Source organism: Papio anubis, chromosome 12 (genome assembly GCF_008728515.1).
Source record: "Papio anubis isolate 15944 chromosome 12, Panubis1.0, whole genome shotgun sequence".
In the NCBI taxonomy this organism is placed as follows: Eukaryota; Metazoa; Chordata; class Mammalia; order Primates; family Cercopithecidae; genus Papio; species Papio anubis.
Window position 1 is genome coordinate 100,426,587 of NC_044987.1, and position 14,650 is coordinate 100,441,236.

At 38.6% G+C, this 14,650-nt stretch overlaps 1 protein-coding gene across 2 annotated transcripts in view; it reads right to left on the reverse strand.

The window, feature by feature from the left end:
• The window catches only part of LRRC4C (leucine rich repeat containing 4C), a 1,317,608-nt gene that overhangs the window by 1,120,741 nt on the left and 182,217 nt on the right, over positions 1-14,650 (reverse strand). The window lies entirely within an intron of this gene.

A 14,650-nucleotide genomic window follows, 5' to 3' on the forward strand; every position in this document is an offset into this window, starting at 1 on the left:
AGAAGGGACCAGTTTATTAAAACTTGAACTGGAAAGAGAGCAAAGTGCCAATCTAATTAGTGTTTAATGATTGGGCTCAAGTCAGAATGTCAGCCCTGGACCACCAGGGAGTCTGGCTTGAAGAGAAAGAGTACATGGAGAGGGAAGATGACACAGTCGATTGTCTTGGTCTGTCTCTCTAGTGCCAATTGTGGGAGCTACTGACGCATGCTGGTTTTCCTGAGTCAATCAAGGAAGAACGTAGACAGTGACTTTTCCTCCACTCCTCTGCCACCCTCCTTTATAATAATTGTGGCTTACATGCATACAGGTTTCTAAATGTCTTCAGCATCAGTCTCTATAACCAACTATTGCCTTTAGCATCCAAACTTTAAAAGATTACTGTGTCCATTAAAGGAGGACTGTGGCTGAATCATTTTAGCAGGGTTGTGATAATCCATAGGCACAGAAAAGCTTTGATTCAGAAAGAACTCAGTTCAAATCCTAGTTTTACCAGTTACTAACTGGAAGGATAAATATATAAACCTGTTTTTAATAGTAAGAAATATTTAGTGGGGGATTGGTTGAATCGCTCTGAACCTCAGCTGTTTCTTCTTTAAAATGTAATTAGTAATAGCTATCTTTACAGAACATTGAAAGAATTAGACTTCAGATGTACAAGCTACAGCATAGGGCCTTAATATTAGAAATTCAACAACTGAACTCTATTATCACGCCTGGGAAATATCAAGGGGAAAAAAGTGTCCCATCCAAAAATTTCCACGTATCCCATTAGTAACTACTTCCTTGTCTGTAGCAATTCTGCAGGTAACTACAACAATTTGTTTATATTAAAGAAGGTTCCTTGCTTTACGATTCTCATTACCAACTACTGCTAGTCTTAGTATAATATAAACAAATTATAAAGTTGTATTAGAAATAACCAGGTCACATATGTGAAAGAACTGGTTTCAGAGTCTGCTCAGCCTTCAGAAAGTATAAAGCGGTTCCTTTTGGGAATAGACATGGGCCCACTTAAAAAGGCAGGGTCTGTTCTTGGGGCCTGCTTCTTACGTGCCTCTTCACCCCCCACGGAAGGTATTTTCAGTCAAAGTATGAGAAATTGGTTATTACTGCCAAATAAAACCACACCATTCCAGTGTGGCTTATAGAAGACATTTTCTCTTCTTCAGTCCTCAGTTCCACCATTCTGTGGCCATCAGCCAGGTGTTTTACCTTTGCTCTTTACAAATGACCTCTTGGTTGCTGTATTAGTTTCCTTGGTCTGCCATAGCAAATGACTACAAATTTGGTATAATGAAAACATCAGAAATGTATTATATTGCCATACTAGTATCCAGAAGTCTAACTAAAATCACGAGGGTGGCAGGCTTAGTTACTTGAGTAGGTACTTGCTCCATGTCTCCCTGTTAGCTCTGGGTGGCTGCTGGAAATCCTAGACTCACCATTCGTCTCTGCCTGTGTGTGTCTCTATATCTTAAACCTCCCTTCCCTTTCTCTTATAAATCAAATCATTGAATTTAGGGCCCGTCTCAGAATGATCTTATTCTGAGATCCTTAATTACATCTGCAGAAACAGTCTTTCCAAATAATGTTACCTTCACAGGTACCAGGTAGGACTAGGACATATAATTTTAGGGGACACTGTTCAACCTTCTATAGTTGCCTCACATACTCATGGTAAAGGTCATGCAAGTCTGCCCAATTCTTGTGCTTCCACAGTCCATTTTCCTCCTTCCTAACCTAAGGATTTTTCAAAATGTGATTTAGATCTTGTCACCCTCCTACTCAAACCACCCCAAAGGTTCTCCACTGTAGAGCCAAACAAAGCCACAAGTCCTGTCCTGTGGGTTAGCGTCTATAGAACCTAACCTCAACATTTTCCTCCTAAACTTCTACAATAGTCCTCTCCTTCTCATTCACGTTCTCTCTGTTCTACAATGACATCAACAGGTTTTTACACTTTCCTTTCTTGAAACTATCTTCCCCAAGATTGTCCTCAGCTGGTTTTTGCTCATTGCAGGGCTAGCTCTCCACCCTTCAACTTTTTGTTCAGATGTCACTTCCACAAAGAAGCTACCCCTCATTAAACTAACTGAACTAGCTCCCTCTCCTTATAGTCACTCTCTGTTCACAATCAGTTTTATATACTTCAAGTATGTATTAAAATTAAAAAATACCATATTTATTAATAGTTTTCAGCATGTTCATTGTTCTTTCCCCACTAGAATGTATGTGCCATGAGACTAGGAATTGTTTTGCTTATTACTCTTTCCCCACTATTACACCTGTGTTTGAAACACAGCAGGCTGAAAAAAGTGTTTGTTTATTGAATGAAAGAATAGCATAATCACGTCTCAAAGGAAAAGAGGCAGAGGGGAAAGAATGAATGCTAATTGTTAAGCTATCACCATATGCTTAATTATTTTCTTTACATATACTAATTCACTTAATTTTCACACTGACCACAAAAGGTAGATTCTATTATTTCTCCTACATGTGATACAAAAAGGTTAAATGACTTTCCTAAAGTCACATAAAAAACAAAACTCAGATCTACCTGACTTCAGGTCCCACATTCTTTCAATTAACTCTATCCTGCAGGGGAAAAAAAGACAAGGAAAGGAAGTTTTAAGGCATCATCAAAACATGCTATTGAAAGTAGACTGATGATAAAAATGCCCTAATTTTTTAGTCAAACCCCTCTCAGGTGTTTTCAAATGGAATAATAGTTTACATTGTCCTTGCGGTGATGCTGTGGATGTCTGTGAAGCTGGGGTGGGGGAAGTACTGGGATGCAGAAGGATCCAGCCAGTTGGCTTAGAATAACTGGGGTGGGTGTTTGCTTTTTCACATGGGTAAATTTAATTAGCATTGTGGGTGTCTAAGAACTGCTGCAGACCTCCTCTGGCTGCTGCACAAAATTATCCAGGACTATGTTTAGCATTTCTGGAAACATGCCTCTGATCCTCTTCAAACTTGCAGTGAAATAGGGACTCAGGTGCCTCAGTCAGGAGAATTTGAACCACTACAGAGAAGAAAGTTATATTTAAGATGAATTGAATGAAGTATTTCTATTACAATATACTTGAGAAACCTTTTCAAACCATGCTAGCTCTTATGGTTTGTTGATGAAACACACATATGCTTCATAGCACGTATAAAAAGAAAACTGCTTAATACTGAAGCAGTGTTTTAAAAGAATTAAAATGAAGCTTGTCGCATGAGAAAATAAATGCTTTCTCCAGTCCTTATCTTTCAAAAACAAAGTTATGCTTATTTCCCCTTCTTACTTGGCTAATTTTTGTATATTTATGCCAACTTGAATCAGAAATGTTAATAATTTTCAGGATATTTGTTTTCTAAATCATTATTTAAAGATCAGAAACATTACTTCAATTATTTAATTCCCAAGAATATCTATGACCACTTGCAGGAAGGAATTAAGAGTCACAACCTGGCCAGTTATAAATCTGAACTTAATGCTTAGTTCATGCATGCCTGCATAAATTCAACAAATATTTCATATGACCTCCTATGAATCAGTTACTGGTTAAGGAAATAAAATGTTTGGTTTCATATAGCTCATATTCTAGTAAAGGAAACAGATAATACATATATGAATACCTAGAAAATGCAATGCCAGAGAGTAGTTAATGCTATAAGGAAAAGGTAAAGTATAACAAATGTTGGTGAGGATGTGGAGAAATTGAATCCCTTATACACTACTGATGGGAATGTAGAATCTGCAGCTACTATGGAAAAGAGTATAGAGGTTTCATAGAACTACCACATGATCACACATCCCACTTCCAGTTATGTATCTGAAAGAATTGAAATGAGAATTTCAGACCATTCACAATAGTCAACATATGAAAGCAACCTAAATGACTCTTGATGGATGAATTGATACATAATAAAATATGTGGATACAATGGCATATTATTCAGCCTTAAAAAATAAAAACAAGTCTTACCATTTGCATCAACATGGAAGAACCTAGAGGGCGTTATGCTAAATGAAATAAGCCATTCACAGAAGGAAAACTACCGCATAATTCCACTTACATGACAGATTTAAAATGGTCAAACTCAGAAGCAAAGAAAAGAATGGTAATTTCCAGAGGCTAAAGGAAGGGGAAAATGGAGAATTACTGCTTAGTGAGTATTCATTTTCAGTTATGCAAGACAAATTCCAGAGATCTGCTATACATAGTGCTTATATTCTCAATATGGTATTGTGCACTTTAAAATATGTTGAGGTAGAGATAATGTTAAGTATTTTTACCACAAAACAAAACAAAATATAAGGAAATTTTTGGATGTGATGGATATGTTCAGTACCTTAATTATGGTGATGGCATCATAGGTGTGAGAATATGTCCAAACTCATCAAAATATATACATTAAATATGTGCATTTTTTTGTAAATCTATTATACCAACATAAAACTTTAAAAAGAAAGAAAAAGTAAAGCAGTTAAGGAGACATGGAGTGATGTTAAGGTGACAATAAATGTTTGAACAGAGATCTGGAAAAGTGAGGAAGCAAGGCCTGTAGGAATTTGGGTTTCAGGGAGGAGATAGAGACAGCAATTGAAAATAGAAATCTCCTGACATGGAGGCATGCATGGCATGTCAGGAAATAGCAGGGAGGCTGGGGTGGCTGGAGAGGAGTAAGTGAGAGGCAGAAAAGAGAGAAGAGGGAGTGGAGAAGCAGCCAGGCTTAGAACACATAGGGCTTGGGAGGGCAGAGGAGGCGCTTCAAGTTCTCATTTCACATAGAAGGAAACCCAACAGATGGTTCTGAATAGTGCAGTGACATGATCTGACTAATCTTTTAGAAGGACATCTACAGCTTCAGTGTTGAGAATAAACTCAACAGGATCAAGGGCCAAAGATCATAATCAGAGAAGTCACTACTATAGTTCAATGACAGTGTCTTGAACAAAGGTGGGAACAGCAATGATGGTGGTCAGAAGTAGTCAGTTTGCAAAGGAGTTGCTAATGGACCAGTTTTGGAGTGATATTGAGAAGTGAAGCCAGCTGGACTTCCTGGGTCTAGGGGGTCGAGCTAGCTAGAGGTTTGTAAAATGGACCAATCAGGCCGGGCGTGGTGACTCAAGCCTGTAATCCCAGCACTTTGGGAGGCCGAGACGGGCGGATCACAAGGTCAGGAGATCGAGACCATCTTGACTAACACGGTGAAACCCCGTCTCTACTAAAAAATACAAAAAACTAGCCGGGCGAGGTGGCGGGAGCCTGTAGTCCCAGCTACTCGGGAGGCTGAGGCAGGAGAATGGCGTGAACCCGGGAGGCGGAGCTTGCAGTGAGCTGAGATCCGGCCACCGCACCCCAGCCTGGGCGACAGAGCGAGACTCCGTCTCAAAAAAAAAAAAAAAAAAAAAATTGGACCAATCAGCAGGACATGGGTGGGGACAAATAAGGGAATAAAAGCTGGCCACCCCAGCCAGCAGCGGCAACCCACTCGGGTCCCCTTCCATACTGTGGAAGCTTTGTTCTTTTGCTCTTCACAATAAACCTGGCTGCTGCTCACTCTTTGGGTCCGCTCCACCTTTAAGAGCTTTAACAGTCACCTGGAAGGTCTGTGGCTTCATTCTTGAATCAGCAAGACCACAAACCCACCGGAACGAACAAACTCTGGACACAATATGGTTTGGGTATTTGTCCCTCTAAATCTCACGTGGAAATGTGATTCCCAGTGTTGGAGGTGGGCCCTACTGGGAGATGTTTGGGTCATGGGGGTGGATGACTCATGAATGGCTTAGTGCTGTTCTCAAGGTAATGAGTGAGTTCTCACTTTCTGGGTTCATGTGAGATCTGGTTGTTGAAAGAGCCTGGCAACTCCTCCGTCTCTTTCTTGCTCCCTCTCACCATGAGATAGGCCAGCTTACCCTTGGCCTTCCACCTTGATTGTAAGCTTCGTGAGGCCTTACAAGAAGTCAAGCAGGCACTGGTGCCATGCCTGTGCAGCCTACAGAACTTGAGCCAAATAAACATCTTTTATTTATAAATTACCCAGTCTCAAGTATAGCTTTATAGTAATGCAAAATGGACTATCACACGGAGAAGAAAAGAATGAGAGAAAACGAAGATGCTGCCCAGATTTTTGCTCTGAATAATGGGGTGAAAGATAGTACCATTTACCTAAATGGAGCTTTTTGCAACTCTATTCAAACAAAAAGCAAAAAACAAAGATTATTCAGTAAATGATTTCTTCCTCTCTATCATTATTGTCCCTTCATACACAGAAGCAGAAGAGCGGGACATGTTTTCTTTTTTTGTTGTTTAAATTAATTACTCTGCCTTGCTCAGAGTTGTTTTAAGGCAGTTCACTGGGAGTATAAAATATGTCAAGATAGCATAAATTAGAAATGGAACAAAAATGGCCTTTGGCCCTACAGTTCCACTGTTAGAAATTTATCCCAAGGGCGACATAGTGTATTGTGTGAGCATAATGCAAGGATGCTCACTGCTACACTGTTTGTTACAGTAGAGAATTGGGAATGACATAGTCAAATTAGTCTTTGGACAATTATTGAAATCTCTACTATCAAATCAGAAATACTAACATTACATTAAATTGAGAGGGACAGATGTTCACTATATATCGTGAAGAGGAAATAATGTAGGTTACCAAAGAGCATGTAAAGCATGATTTTCTCTATACAAACATATATGCATGCATAGAATAAAATCTATAAACCCACATGCCGAATTACTAAAGGTAATTATTCCTGGCTTGGGATATGACCAAATAACTTTTGTGAAAATGTTTGTACATGTTGATGAGATGTTATTTTTAAAGTGGGGAGGTGAAAGAATAAAGAAAAAGTTAAGTATGTGCAAAGAGAAGATGTAAGCCTAAAAATATAAACCAACATAACATTCTATCCACCTACTACACGTGATACTTATATTTAGCTCTAACAAAGATAGCAGCTAAGACTAAAAGACCTTACTAATTACAAAATTCACCATGTCCGAAAATAAAAATATTATCTATATAAGAAGTGTGAGTCTTGACATTCTCAGATGACCTGGAACATTCTTATCTCTACAGATGTCCTTGAGTTATTTCTCCCCAGTCACCATCCACACAGGAAAGCCAGCCTGTGTTTTAGCTCCTTGAACATGCCCACCTTGTTTTTACCAGAAGTTGCTAGCACAAGCCCTTGTTTCAAACACTACTGCTTATGTTATTCAACTGAAAACTCTTACCTTTTATGTCAGTTTAAGCTTCACTTTATCACAAAAGAATTACTTGATTCCCCAATAATAAATAATTGACCTATAATTCCTTCTTGCCAAATATCATTTGTTTTAATCATACAGCTATCTGTGTGATAGCTTTTGAAATCATCCTCTTATTTGTTAGATAGTATGGTAGGCAAAATAACACCCCTTTCTTCCAAAATATATCCACATCCTGCTCCCTGGAAACTGTGAATGTTATTTTACATAGCAAAAGAGATTTTTCAGATGTGATTAAATGAATCGCTTTGAGTTACAAGATTATCCTGGATTGTTCAGGTATACCCAATGTAATCACAAGGATCCTTACAGGGGAAAGAGAGAGGCAGGAGAGTGAGAGAAAAGATACGTGAAGCTACAAGCCAAGAAAAGCAGGCAGCGTCTGGAAGCTAGAAAAGGCAAGGGAATAGATTCTCCCTTTAGAGACTCCAGGAGGAACACAACCCTACTGACATCCCAGTTATAGCCAAGTGAAATGCATTTGAGATTTCTGACTTCCATAAATGTAAGATAGTATTTTTTTAAGACACTAAGTTTGTGGTAGCTCATTATAGCGGTAACAAGAAACTATCACAGATGTTAAGAATCTTGAGAGTAGCCACCTTATTCATTTTGTTCACCACTGTATCCATAGCATCTAACAAAAGGCTTTGACACATTGTAGGAAACTTATATTTGTTGAATGGATGGATGTTTAAATTAATTGAGGAGCATTTATTCCCCAAAATATTTCCCCAATTTAAAAATGAGGCAAATGCTAACATGGCAAATAATAAAGCATGTAAAAAACCCATTGCTTTATGCAGTCTAATTTATTCAGGCGGATTTTCCATGCATTACTGATCTTGCAATAAACGGAATATTATTTTCCGTTACACTCAATTTTTAAATCACCCCAAATATCACAGAAAACTTTTAGAAAAAATATCTATCATTTCTTTATAAAGTTCTTCTAGAACATCTAGAAAGAATGAAATATTGGAAAATGTGTTTCCATACTGATTGTCAAAAGTAAGGATATGAGATTACTCATCCCTGTATTTTGTCATTCCCATCCTGTACCAGTAATCTTTGCTTTGCTTTGATCTACTTACCAGGTCAGTTCATAGACGGCATAAAGTGAGGTCTGTAGTACAAGCCCAAATGCTGACAACTGAGCTAAGACTTCGGGGGAAAAAGAAATATCTGCAGGTGACAATTGAGCACCTGCAAATTTATCTATAATGTTACACATTCTGCCTGAAATTACGTTAGTCGTTTTTAGAGAACTGGAAATTTGACTAACATTGTCTCCTTTCGTTGATTTTTTTCAAGTTCCGTGAGTAACTTGAATATTCTACCGCTACTTGAAATGTTCCCGGCAGTGCATTGCTTCTCAAACATAAGCATACATTAGAATCACCTGGCATTTTGGATGCACCTGGAGGACATTATGTTAAATTACTTAAGCCAGGCACAGAAAGACAAATAATGCGTGATTCCATTGATATGTGGAATCTAAAATAGTTGATCTCATAGCAGTAGAGAGTAGAATGGTCGTTACCAGAGGCTGGGGTGATTATGGAAAAGAAAGCCTGGGAGATGTTCGTCAAAGTATGCATAATTACAGTTAGATAGGAGGAATAACTTCAAGAGATCAATTTCATGCCATGGTTATTATAGTTAATTATCATAAATTGTTTCTTTAAAAAATGTGAAGAAAGTGTATATTAAGTGTTCTCACCACAAGATCTATAACTATGTGACGTAATGCATTTGTTAATTAGATTTAACCATTCCACAATGTGTATACAGTACGCCATCACTTAACATCATCCATAGGATCTTGGAAGCTTTGACTTTAAGTGAAACAAACTATAACCAAACCATACTTTTACCCATCAACATTATCACGAAATGACCAAGGACATAGTATGCATCACTTTGCTTAAAGCTGAAGTTTCCAAGGACCGATCGATGACATTAAGTGAGGACTTACTGTATACTTCAAAACATTATGTTGTACACAATAAGTGCATACAAATTCATGTCAATTTAAATCAATAAATAAATTTGAAAAAATGTTCTAATGTTTGCAACAACAGAAAAGCATCACATGGAGGGCTTGTTAAGACTGATTGCTGGGCCTCACCCCCTGTGTTTCTGATTCAGTGAGTTTCACGTAGATCTCGGACTTTGCATTTCCATTCAATTCCTGGGTGATGCTGCTGCTGGTCCCACGAATCACTGCTCAAGTGGAGGCTCCTGGTGCCCCACCCAGATTCTCTTAACAACAGTTGTGAGTTGTAGCAGATAGCAATTATAGCAATTCATTGCCCCTTCTTTTTCTGTTTTTCTGTTTTGTTTTGTGTGTTTTCTTTTTTTTCCCCCAACTTTTAAGTTCAGAGATACACGTGAAAGTTTTGTTGCATGGGTAAATTACATGTGACTGAAGTTCGGTGTACTAATCATCCCATCACCTAGGTAGCATAGTTAGTACCGAATAAGTAGTTTTTCAGCCCTTGTTCCCTCTCCCACCCTCCCTGTTCTGTCATCCCCAGTATCTACTGTTCCCATCTTTATGTTCATATGTATTCAGTGTTTAGCTCCTACGCATAAGTGAAAACATGTGGCATTTGGTTTTCTGTTCCTGAATTAACTCACTTAGGATAATGGCTTCCAGCTGCATCCATGCTACTGCGAAATACATGATTTTGTTTTTTTATGTGGCTGTGTCATATTCCATGATATATATGCACCACATTTTCTTTATTCAGTCCACCATTGATGGGCATCTAGGTTGATTCCATGTGTTTGCTATAGTGACTAGTACTGTGATGAACATATGAGTGTTTTGTGTTTTGAAAGGATTCCATGACCAAAGAAGGCCTGCTTTCTGAGAGGCTACAAGAATACCACTCATCCCTCATTCCGCCCCATCCCTCTCTCTCTCTCTCTCTCTCTCTCTCTCTCTCTCTCTCTCACACACACACACACACACACACACGCACACACACACACACAATGTGGTAATCACTGCCTGCGATGAGTACAAGAAGGCAGCTTCTTTGCCTCCAACCTTTTGGTGCAATTCCAGCTCCATAGTTACCCATCCCTAGGTCATCCCTAATGCTAGACTCTGGCTCAGTTCACTCTCCTATTTAAATCCTTATCCCCTATCCCAATCTGCTTCCCTCACTCCCTTCCCCCTGAGACTATTTCCTTAGTAAATCAGTGGAACCAGAATTCTCATCTCTGCCTCTAACTCAGGGAAGTAGACCTAGGTCATTTCCTTTTTGGTCAGAGGGAAACTTGGCTCCATGCACTGATGACCAACTGGCACCTTGGATAACATCAGAATTGGAAAATATCTTTAATTACTAATGCAGAATGAGTACCACATCCTTGCAGAACACTGGGTCCTTGATCTACAAAATGTGGCTGACCGGCCGGGTACGGTGGCTCATGCCTATAATCCCTGCACTTTGGGAGGCTGAGGCAGGTGGATCATGAGGTCAGAAGATCAAGACCATCCTGGCTAACATGGTGAAACCCCGTCTCTACTAAGAATACAAAAAATTAGCCAGGCATAGTGGCGGGTGACTGTAGTCCCAGCAACTGGGGAGGCTGAGGGAGGAGAATGGTGTGAGCCTTAGAGGCGGAGCTTGCAGTGAGCCAAGATTGCACCACTGCACTCCTGCCTGGGTGACAGAACAAGACTCCATTTAAAGAAAAAAAAATGTGGCTGGCCACATTTATTATTATTATATTTTATTATTGTACATTATTTTTATATTATTAAATTAAATCATTATATCAAATCTGAACTCAAACATTATTTCCTTAGAGAAGGTTCATTATTTTCCTGATCTCTCAGTTCAAGGTTGGTTCCTCTGTTTAATGCTGTCATAATTCCTGAGACTTAAATAGCATGGTATTTATTATGGGTTTTACTGAATATTTTATAGTATGTTTTAATTCAATATCTATCGCCCCACCAGACTGTAAGCTCTGAAAAAGCAAGAATTGCTTGAATGCCTAGTATGGTGGTTACTGTAAAGTATGAACATAATGCTTATTTGTTGAAGGAATAAATGCCTAAAGAAACAACAGTTTCTGAGCGCGATGCAGACTTCAGAATTCTCACCATGAAAGTCAGGCTTTATCTGGTGCATTTGGCAAAGATACACAGGATGGATGAATGTGAAGTGGACCCTTAGCTGCAGACTACATAGAAGAGTTTCCTAGATGGGTCAAGTAGTCCAAACCAAGGAGGGAAACAGGAAGTTTTGGAACTGGGGATCCATTCATCAAGAAGGCTAACTTGTGACCCCACACTCATAATTTGTATTTTTATTTCAAAGTAAAAGTCTGGCACTAATAATATAGTCACTTTATAACAGAGGCTGTGCACAACTCAGTCTGTGCCCTATGCCTGATGAAATAACATTGCATTCACCATTGTGTTTATGATATAGGCATGCAGATATCATTATAGACAAATTTACTGTACATTATGCTATGCGATGCAGTTTTTAAATTGTTCCACACTTGTCAGATAATCAAAGACTAAGATAAAAGTATGCATATTATTGTTCTCTCCCTGCCCTTCTAGTATAGAAATGTCAAATCGCAATAGTACCACAATAAATCTTGACACTTATCTCCTATAAAATCTATTTTGAACTTGAACATGAGAAAAATGAAAAGGCAGGGAAATCTAATGAATAATCGTTGGAAAGCTAACTAAGTAAAGAAAATGCAAACCAAAGACATTAAAAATCAATTTAGAAGCAAATAGCATTTTATCAGACTTAAGAATTATTAATTAGGGGTCTGAGGTACACCCTTATCACCAAGATAACAGAAACCAAGGCATGCAGAAAATAATTAACAATTAGCCTAGTATTTTTTCCATTTTATTTTAAGATAACCTCACTTAAATACATACTTTCTCTCTCTCTCTCTTTCTCTCTGTCCTTCTCTCTCTCTCTCTCTCTCTCTCTCTCTCTGACACACACACACACACACACACACACACACACACACACACAGGCACATTCTTCCCGGGAATAAATCAAAGCACCCCCAGTAGTGCTAAAATCTAAAGTGCTATGCTGGAGAACATTAAGGAATTTACTGAAATGGATGTGGACTGCCTCCTTCTCTGAGTCATCAGGTTTTAAATAGAAATGAGATAGTAAATTTCTGCCCGCATCACACTGTGTGTCTTCTCTGATTCACTATTCTCATTCATCTTGCTGCTTTCTAATTTGTAAAGATGCAGGCAACGTATAAATATTCATGGCAACTCTGGAAATAGACTACATAGCGCTCAGTCTTCCGTTAGAAATGGGCAGAACATCAAATAGGGCTGGAGATGAGTCTCAAAAATGATACACTTGGCTTGTCACTGGACAAGAAAAAAGAATGGCATGATTATGTCGGAGAAGAATTTCACAGCTGAATCTGTGAGGCTTCCTGACTTTGGCTTAAGCCAGCGGTTCTCCAACCTGCTACACATCAGAATCATGTGGGAGAGGATTTAAAATTAACAATGCCTAAGGTTCATGCCCAAAGATTCTGATTTAATCTATTATGGATACAATCAGGGAACTGATATTTTACTAGATTTTTCAGGTGATTTTCATATACAACCTAGATCAAGAGCTACTTGTTCAATTATTGGCAAGGTACATTAAGCCACTCCAACAACTTTAGTTTGTGGAGCTTCATGGAGGTTAGTTTGTAGGCATCATGCTCAGGCTATAAATACTCCCCCAAATGCAATAAATATGAAATAAATGTTATAATAGAAATAGTCTTGTGGTACCATGGGACACAAAAATGGGACAAGATCATTAGTTCGTTTTATCTCAGAAATGTGAAGTGGGATCTCAAAAGTCTTCTTAGAGGCCTTGGTGAATGTGTGATATGTCGGGGGGATGGAAGAGAGGTAGAAAGGTCACACAAAAGAAAATTTCCAGCCATGAATATATTGTGTTCAAAAATATGTGCGGACCTGAAAGAGCAGAGCAATTGTGAAGTGTAAGGGGATTGACAAAGCTGGAGAACGGGGGATGCCCCTCTCTTTTCCCTGGCAATTTTGTAAATTGTACAATCTAGCCACTGGACTGAGATTTTTAAGTGTGCTATGAAAAGTGGAAAATCAGAGTTATTTTGAGGTACAAGTGAGATTAATTTTCCATCTGGAATCATATGGTTATAAAGAATGAAGGCAGTTGATTTAGAGGATATCAACATTAAATTTACCACCAAGGAATCAGAAGCAGTAGATGGAAACCTCTGCTAAGCTTAAAATACCCTCTTCAAATATTAGGAATGCAGTTTTGATTTGAGGTTTCTTGTCACTTCATTATGATGCCTGCACCCACCAATTCCAATGGGAGAAGACCCAGAATCTGGACTGCTACCAACTAGCACGTCCTCATTACTTCAAAAGTCTGAATCTTTACATGAAGACAGTCCTCCTCCTAACAGGCATACGGAAACTAACTTTGGAATGTCTGCCCAGGGTGTGGATTGGTTTGAGTGGGATGAGCCATACTTGATTGCTGGTTTCTGCTTGCATTTAGCAGCAGTAACCAAGAAGCTAAGGGAACGCATTTTTAGGGCATGATACTGAGCGAATATATATGGCCTTTAAGAAGGGATGCAGCTGCAGATGTGGGCATCTGAATCCCAGGCCTTCATAGGAGCCAACCAAGCAGGAACAGCTCTGCCCACCACTATGCAGCTGGGCAGCCCTCAGCCTGTCTTTTCATTTTAACTGGGTTTTAAGAGCAATACCCAACGAAACTGGTATTCTTTTATCACACCCGCCTCTAAGAAAAATCACACCAGAGCCAACAGGGAAGAAAAAAATGTTTGAGATGAATAAAATTAGAAAGCAGTCTATCAAATGTAATGTTTTTAATTTTTTTCCTCACTCTTCAATGGTTTATCATCTTTAGCTACAATAATGATATGGCACTTTGGGAGGACAATTTTTAGAAATTTCCTAAATAAATTTTTATTAGTTCAGTATCTGCTCAATAACAGCAATCACAAAATAGTGTTACATCAATGATATCCAGTTGTTTTCCAATAAAATTCATTGATCATGCCATTTGAGCAGATGGTCTGGAAATAGCCCCTTAGAAAATATTATTTTAAAAAGTAAAAGATTCATGTACAAAAATATTCATCATAACACCAGTTATCTTAGGTAAATTTTCATTTGAGTCAACCCTTTTATATTTGAAACAACCTAAATATCTAACCACAGGGGATGCTACTAAGTGGTGAATAATGCATGAATTAGTCTAATAAATGAACCACATGCTATTATTGTCTGCAGCCTCTTTTTGTAAGGGCCCCTGATGTTAAGAATAGTAT